Below are 9,630 nucleotides of genomic sequence, written 5' to 3'. Positions count from 1 at the left end.
ATATGAAAATAAACTCATGCAGTTTTTAGACAACAAGCTTTCATGCAAAATTATCGGTAATTTTGAAGCACTTGTGCAATTACCCCCGATAATTTCTGACTGGAAAAGTGTAATTAATTGGGTTCTTCATAGTCTCACTTCAATTAATTATGATACTGGACTAAAATAGCTTAACCTAAAATATTTTAATGAGCCCAAGTTATAATATTGTCAATAAATATAAAACGAAAACTCTTTCCTATCGATTAAAATACGCATTTTCACTGTGATTGCCTTGCTTAAACAGCATCGTTTCGGTAAAACCGATTGCATTGAATTAGCCTTGGTAAGCAAACTCACCCGAATTTAATCCAGTGCGCGTTTGGCATGGATTTTAAAACTGTTCTAAATTGCAGTTCCGGATTGAAGCAAACAGGGTTACAGCAGCCGCAGTTCGGCATATAAATGGGTTTTCAAAACGGGCTATTATCCCCGATTTTAAGTAGTTATTGAAACCAGACTCAGATAGGATTTTGATGAATATTTCCATTTGGTAAGGAATCTGCATATTAACCGGAGTCTGCGGTGTCGCTATAGAAGGGCCTAGGAATAATCACGGAACACAAAACTTAATCCCAGAAGAGTGTAATACAAGTTTAATTAAGCAATAGCAAGCTTTCGTGAAAATTATCGGTAATTTTCAATCCCCCATTGTATGGGAAAAGCCTGGAGCTATACATTGGCTTTAGTTTACTAGCCTAGCAATGTATCAGTGATAAACTTTCTTTATTTCACTAATTCTTCTCAACCGCCATCTAATTTTACGGTTCATTCACACGTACATACGAGAGATATATTTGCTTTTATAATTCGTCGATTATCGTCGAAAACTTCAAGTTATCCATACTTTTTTCAATGACAAGGTAATTCAATGTGCACAGATAATTCCTGTGATAGTTCCCTTTTTCAATCACGCCGTAATTCAACTGAAACCTAATTAAATCTTGTATAATAATTAAGACTTTATATTATAATGCTCCGCCATTCTCTGAAATATGCAATATACCTTTTGTGCATTTGACAGGCGAATTATTACGTAAAACAGCTCTTTATAAACTAGAAGACAGTATTGTTCATGAAGAAAGCTCATCTCGCTGCCATATTTTCATTTCGATTGTGTTGGAATATTAAATTTAAATACGCGGACTTTCAAGCTCATAGAATAAATGAAATGTAAATTATTCAGTGGGTTTTTAATTATGCTTAATGAGAATTCTTATAAACAACACAGATCCTCAAGTTTGCAGACTATAGTACATTCGATTTTTTTCGGTTGCTTTGCTTCCTCATGCCGCAAGACTTTGTACTGCAAACATTGTACATAAAATACTATGAATTAAATATAATGTGTCGCCTGGACAATGTGCTGATTTTAATATGGACATTGTTACATTTCCCTAAAGATGTACACACGAATGGTATTTGCACCATTTGCAAATTACGCTAGGAATTTTATTAACAGATGTGTCGGTGAGGCTCTGGAGAGATAAGTTGTTTATTTATTCCAGAGGAATGAGCCCTTTCATTTTCACTGTAAAACATTGTTGAAATTTTCTCAATCGCGGACTTTTATAGTTAGATTTAATATGTAGGCCCGAAGCCAAAGGCTTTTCCAAACATTCTGTCCCAAATGGTTTCAATGTTAATTTTGTCCATTGCATACTTAAAGATAAATAATTGCTTGAGGTCTGTTGGTATATATTCACATTCGTATATTTTATTTAATTTTGCAAATTTTATGTTGTTCGTTTAATGTCGTAATGTAATTTTTCTTGATTACTTTTTGTTCAACAATTTTTTGATAATGCTTTGTTTTGTTTTTTTTTTGCCAACCAATTTGCTTTCAACAAACAACAACGTCCGACCTAACTTATCATGAAAATAAAAAAATAAAACATTTGCAAACAGATCAAGACACATGCTGGAAGTTATGGATCAAGCAATATATATTTTTTTCTACTTTTAAAGGTACGAGATGATCATAAATGACCACATTGATATTCAAAATTAAGTAACCGAACATTTAAAATGATAAAGTGTACCTGCTAATCAGACATCTGGACAAGACAAAGACGAATTGTCTTTCAGACACCAATAATTTACATATAAAAAATGTCACTTATAGGTTACTCTTAAGTTTTAAGTTTTCGGAAACAACAACATTGAAAACGTTTTAAAAGCAGAAATTTTAATTTTATATAGGTCGTGTATAAAACATCTCGCATATTGCAACTAGATTTATTCCCTTCGCAAATTGAGTGTCTCCCACAGAATGAAAAACAAGAACATTCATTTATGAGTTACCCTTATTATGTTCGTAAAATTATGTGATAAAATCGCCATTATAATTAACCGTAAGTAAGGTTAATTAGATAAATCTAATTCGCATACCTAAATAATGAAAATTTTGAACTTTGAAGAACCGTTTCTACATTTGCTTTAATTTTATTCCGGAAATTCAGTAATTTTTTAAAAGGACTAGAAAAGCTCAATGCAGTCATCTATAGCTATAAAGGGGACGAAATCATGCACTTGAAGCTTCATAATGTGCTAAATATCTATTTAATTAAAAGTGAAATTAATTTATTTAGACATAAATGTAAAAAGTAAAACTCAAACATTTCACGCGCTGAATTTCCTTTACTGATGTTTTTTGTAAATTGAAATGTACATGTTTATTCTCACTGTTGACGACTTTTTAAGTTTATTTTGTCGATATTATAACACAAAAGTTCACGACACAAAAGTATTATTTGGTTACTGAGTCAATCACTTAAATTACGATTACATTTTATCTTACAAAAGTTCACAAATTTCATTCTCTAATTTTGAAATAAAGAGTTTTTAAAATGCTTAGCTTTGTTGTCAACCCATACGGCGTTTGTTTAGTATTGGAACGAAAATGAATACGACTGGAAATTTAAAATTAACTTGTTTTTGATATGCCCTATTATACAGTTAAGTTTTATAGCCAAATCAAAAAAACTTGTAAAGTTGCAACAGGACACTGGAAATTAACATATACTGATTTTTAAAGTTGGATTGCTGCAAAAGCTTCTTGGTTCCGAAGCAAAATGCAGATAGCTCTTTTCTTGAAATCGCGATTTAATTTATTAGTACGTTATAGAAAACCATTAAAACATTTCTTGAAAATTTTCTACATCATACCTGCAAAACTCATGAATTTCAAACTCACCAATTAAGCGGATTGTCGTTGAAAAATAGTTTGTTTTATTGCATTTTACAAAGATTAATCTTAGAGTCTTTGCGATGCACACGAATGTGTCGCTTAGTTATTTGCGTTGACACACGTACAGTTATCTATCTTGAAAAGCCAATAAGGTATGTGTTTAGTTGATCGGACAAAAATGTGAGATCGTTTCGGAAGAATAAATAGAATTCAATGCAATAAAACATTTCGTAAAAGTTGTCAGCGACGAAATCGCAATTTCTGTGCCTCGACCGAAAGCTGTTGCGCAGGAAAATGTTATTTGCATTGTATTTTTCGTTTTATTAAATCTATTTTTATTCGGTTCGGATGTAGAATTTACCGAATTTAGTCTTTAAATTATTAACAAGAATTATATACGGCTTGTCAGTTGTTGAATAGCAATATACATTTTCATAAAAATAAATGCTTATGGTTCTTTCTCAATGGTTATTAAACTGTGATCTGCCTCCAAATTAACGTCAGAAGTTTCATGTCTTGGAGCATATGGAAAGTACGAGTGGATTTTCAATTATAAACTTTATCTGTTTCTGAAGTAACTTTTCAAACAGTTTCCCAAAAACATTTTCTGAAAAACGCATTTAGCGAGAATTCCATCTAATCAAACCCCATTACTTCCATATATTTTTCGGTAATTTATCGCGAATAATAAATCCGATTTTTGAAATTCAACAGTTGATTGCAGCAAAAATCTGTTGGCAATACGGTTTACATCTGCCCCTGGCAAAGTGCCAAACCTAAAAAGGCGCAAACTTCCCATTAATACGTAATGAGGCGTCGGTCTGGACAACGATGGAAAAAATTTCGACAAACACTCCCTAGTGTGCGATTGATCCGTAATTTTTTTAAGAAACATACAATTTGATTTTTCTAATAAAACACATTTTTCTTGAGTGTAGTTCTTGAGTTAGTAGCATTGACCAGTAATATCAACTTATATTTTTACCCTTTTTTTAATACATTTTTTTAAATTTTGTGGTCTAACACGTTTGATAAATTAAAATGTAAAGGTATATAAATAAGCCGTTTATTAGTTCATGTGTCTTCAAAAATAAATTAATCTTCTAGTGGGCGCAATTCTGCTTCTAGATATTCCCTACTTTTGAGTAATACAACTACAATTTTCTCAGAATTTTAAAAGCATCATTGGAAAACTCTTAAACGTAATAAATGCTAGTAAATCTTTAACTCTTTCAAAGTACTGAATTCACAGAAGATATTGTACAATTAGAATTTGTTGGTTGCAAGTAACATATCATTAGTTGAAACTGTTTGAAATGTTACCATTCGGATATACTATGCTAAAAAAATAATTTTTCAATTCCAAAATTTTATTGAATTTATAAAATCGAACGTCTATGGTAATCGTAAGGTTCATAATTAATGAAACCCGAAAAATAATACTAATTTATGATTGGAATGATGCTACCTCGACTGTGAGGGAAGGGTTTAGTGTGGATGCTGCGTCAGACAGCATTTTCCGAACTTCATCGACAACAAGAACAAATTCAAAAACGTACAGTTAAACAAACTAATTCATAGTTGATTATAATCCAAAAAAATTATTCGCACTCAAAACTGAGGCAAAGCTTTGCAAAGCAAAGCACATATCAATTTGATGATAACCAGTCTAAATCCAATTTTTCTCAGTCTAAATGAAACAAAAAACACGCATCGCTTTAACCATATAGATCTTACATAATTACTGTGAAGTTGTTCTGATGGGCGTGCTAATAAGTATAAATTATGATGGTTTTTGATTAGAAAAAAACAAGCACTAATAACTCACGGGAAGCCAATTAACGATTTCGCGTAGTTTAATGTTAATTTATATTTTTTTTAACAACAAAATTTATTTATTCGTGTCGTTCATTTCAACCAATTTTTTCCAAGTTAGTAGCAGATTGGTCATTCCAATAAATATACACAGCGACATGCCCAGCTGTACAAGGGTTTCTTGAAACAATAAAATAATGTGCTGTGGATCTCAACAAGTGTTTTCCTTCCAGCAGATTCATGTTTGGCAAGTTGCCCGCAATGTTTCTAATGAACCTGAAAATAATGTGTAACCAGTTTCAAAGCAGGGAATTTAACACAATAATTGGCTCTATTATTTATCAGATGTCTCTTGTAGTCGCTGTTATACAATACTTGCTCCACCAGACCACTAAACATGGACTAAGACAGCGGCTGTCCAGATATCAATTTTTTTAATGCTTAAATAAAGCAATACCTTGAAGCTATTGAAACAAATCTTTTTTGATTGAGTGTTTAGAAAATTCTGCAACGCAAGTTGCAATATTGCATATATGTAGAATTAATATTCAATAAAATGAAAGTCATGAGAATAACCTTTCGTGGGCTAACCATTCATCGCATTCTTTGATAAACAGCCGAATAGTTCAAAAAAATTCCTCCTCTAACATTTGGTCTTGCTGGAATGCATGGCATTTATATCGGGCACTTCTTTAATTAATAAAATTTACTCAATTTAAAACTTTAAACAATGGTTCTATTCGCATCTACAAAACAGTATGTCAATATTAAGGATCTTCTCTTGCATGCTCACTTAAGCAATAACGAATCAATTACTTTCTATAGTAATTTTGTCTTTAAACGCATAATTACCCTACATGCTTATGCAGCATCGCGATTATGTAACATGGGCCTCACTTTGTCAATAGATAATTTTTGTGACAAATATTATATTATGTTGTTCAGTTTATTGTTGTTATTTACAGCAGTATTTTTTAATAAATAAAGTTTATTATTATTGATTCTAAAAACATATCCGAAAAACAAACTCCAACCAACAACTTCGTTTTTCCACCAGTCAACTTCAAGGCAAAAAAACCTAAGCCAAGTACGAACTAGAAATCTTGTCCAAGAGTCACTAAACTATAACAGAAATATAGAGAAACAGTTCTGCCGATTTTCAGTTTTATTGTCCGCTAAACGAGGTGCTGGAACAAAGTTCGTAATTGGCTAAACGTGTATTTGGCAATTACCGGAACGCTAGCCATTTGTCTGGAAAATCCTCACTGAAGTTGTGCAGACGACAAGAACCGAAAATAGAAACTGACTTTCCAGTAAATAACTTAGGATTATTTTCTTTTTTAAAGTATGCTACGGTTGAGTTAACAATAAGATGCGGTTTGATATAAATTGTTCAATTTACTAGGAATTGAGATCAATAAATTCGTTCTCTGGAAAAACACTGTTGCGATTATTTGCGGGACGTCTAAGCAATATTTAATTTCATTCATAAGAACAGTTTCAAATTACATTAAAATCGAGAAATTGAATCCCAGGAATAACAAGTAACAATAACAAACATAATAACTTGAGTAATATAATCTCAAATTACTAGGTAGATGCTCCAGCTCTTATAAAATGGAGAATTTATTTGACACCTTTTAAATTTCTTCGAAAGGTTTTCTTATTTACGAATATCAGCCGCATGTTTCGATTTGCTGTCGCTCTCTCTGTATTTACTTTGCAGACTTCCTACACCCGCTTCTGTAATATTCAAGGGCTGCCGAAGGAAAGCTCACTTACTTGAGTGCCCGCGGGTTTTTTGCTCTGAGGATTTTTACTGGACTTGTATATAAAGAAATGTGTAAGACATGTTTTCAATAACCGGAGCCGCAAGTTTTTCTAAAAACAACAAACCATTTTGATCTGAAAGATACAGACACAGCAATAGTATTTTTCACAACTTTGTTATTAAAACACGACCATACCTTGAATTCATGATTATTTTGTGTTGATAAGGTTTATTACATGATTTTTAATTTTAACATTTTAAATATGAAAATAGAAAAATGGAACCGTTAAGTACATTAATAATTGATAATAACCTATTTTAATTGATATACTAATATCTGCAATTTCCATTTTAAATAAAATATAATTGCTACGGTATTTCTATTTCCAATGCCAAATATTATATAGCTTTAACGAGCTTCGGTAGCAAATCCATAAAAAAAAATATTTTTCACGTATTATTACCATTTCGGCAAATTACGGAAAAACTAGTTTTAATTTATATAAATATGCACCAGCAGCTGAAAATAATGACCAATTTTTAAAGCGCATGAATCGTTAAAATTTTAGAACCTAAAATGACAATTGTGAGTGGGAGTAATAATAGGCAACTCTCTCACATTCGCCACCAAAAATTACCATTCTTTTTGAACAAATATTGTAAATATTTAAAGAAATGCTTATATTGTAGACCTGGTAAATGGTAAACTGGCAAAATTTCGATTAAATCATAATAAGTTACAGTTTACTTAACGATCGTCAGGAATTGTTCTGATTGCTGTCTGTGGCTTATATTTCGCTGGAGATATATACTTTCAGTCCTTAAAAATTGATAATAATTTTCAGTTATCCGATTTTTTAATGCTAGTGTACATACCAAAAAATACATGTACACCTTCTTGTATAGGAAAATTGAGGAATTGGCTTGTAGAAAATAATATTATTTTCGTAAATTAAGTGTTTGCTTTCGCGGTAGGTGAAACCATTAGTCAAGGTAATCGCTTAACTTTCGTGAGTTTGCCGTTTCATTTTTGTCAGCATAATCTCATTATTTTCTTTATGAGGTTTCGCCAGGCAAAAGTGTTAATTTCATCCAATTAATTTTGCACTTTATGCAATGAAACATTTGACGCGAATTTATTTTGTATAAGAAGCGGAAAGTAGCTAGCTAGAAACAACAGCTTTAGTCATATTGCCCCTTGATAAAACTAAGAAGCTGACTAAAGAATAAGTTCATTTGGTTCTAGTCCGACAACATATATATTAAAGTGTTAGAATGTTCAGGACGGTGCCTTAGAGTGTCCTCAAAAATTGTCTGGTTCGATTCAAATCGAAACTCTCCGCACTCATAGAATTCATCGTCAAAGTAGGGGCTTTAGTAATTTTATCAAAGTCGCCTAATAAAGCGGAAGCAAAAACACAAAATTTGGTAAAAATTTATGAGTTGTCAAAGTTTAACAGTTCACAAATGATTCTAATATTCGTTTGAAACTTTTCGTAGAGCATCACAAAAACTGACCTTTAAATAAGTTCAAGAGAAATGTGAAATTTGAAKAGTCCTTCGTCACAATCCTGGAAAAATATATCGGAATAAGCAGTAAGAAGCGCACATTCGTTTTTGTCACAAATTCTATAAAATCYTGAAAATTAAAAATAAATTTATAATTTCAGTTTCAAAAACTTAAATTCATCAATTAAAAATTTRAAAGGTCTCAAATGCAAAGACGTYATTTCGAAACCGAAAAACTTATAAAGAAAAGAAGTGATAAATAAAATAAGTCTTGTAATTCTTGCTATTTCAAAACTKTCAAACAACGTAATAATGGTGTGTTGAAAACCAAAATATGTCTATGATTGCATATACAGAGTAGCAAATACAAAATACAAATGTTAGAAAACTAAATCAAACAGTAAAGACGAATCGCTATTAGAGTACGACTAAAACCCTAGAGAACGAATTATATGTAATAGTGAATAATAATAATGAACGMATAATATTATACCAAGAACAAATAAATAAACGTTGCCTAWACTAAAAATATTGATGTAAGCAAGGAATTTTTTGCCTCATTTTTATGAACATAAATTGTTTTAATAATTAATAATGTTTGATACGGTTTGCGTTATGATAAACTATTTTGGAAACGGAATCAGAATTTATAATTATACTGTGCACCAGCAAATTTGGTTACTTAGCGTGCGAATTGTTTTTAATGAGTAGGMATTCGCTTTTAAACCGAGTAATACATTTAATAACGCAACCTTCTATACAATTAAGTCCAACTTGCGCCTAAAGGAMCTAAAATACGCATTTGGACTAGAAAAAACTGGAAAAGCCTAACTGAAATATAGACCGAAGCCTCAAAGAGCATTTTGCGTTATCTGGGATGGCCATTCAAAATAATAACATAAGGCGGGTCTACCAAGAAAAGCCAAATAGCCCTCAGCGTCATCTGCAGTAATTTTGCAGGGTAGAATTTGGGTGAAAATTATCTAACAAAGTTACAGGCTGCTCTCCGAATTGCCGTAATCAGCAATTTGTTAGCTTTGCTATTATGAGTAAGTCATGTGTGACGGTGGAAAATTACTGCAGTCGAACGAATATAATGTTAAATGGAAACCAAAAATGTTCATGCAACTGGTCTGATTTGCATTAGATTCAGGATGGTAATTTATCAAGAGTTATTATATTGACGGATAGACTCAAAAATATTTAATGCGAGTGGGAACGGTTCTGAAACAACTTACTTTTACCGACCATTGTTGCATTCCACGGGGACTCAAGTTTAATCTTGCTAACTTCAGGAATCGAATGA

This window comes from Dendroctonus ponderosae, unplaced genomic scaffold (genome assembly GCF_020466585.1).
Source record: "Dendroctonus ponderosae isolate FM_Combo_2020 unplaced genomic scaffold, Dpon_F_20191213v2 Dpon_F_20191213_7, whole genome shotgun sequence".
NCBI classification, from domain to species: Eukaryota; Metazoa; Arthropoda; class Insecta; order Coleoptera; family Curculionidae; genus Dendroctonus; species Dendroctonus ponderosae.
This window is presented reverse-complemented; position numbering follows the sequence as displayed.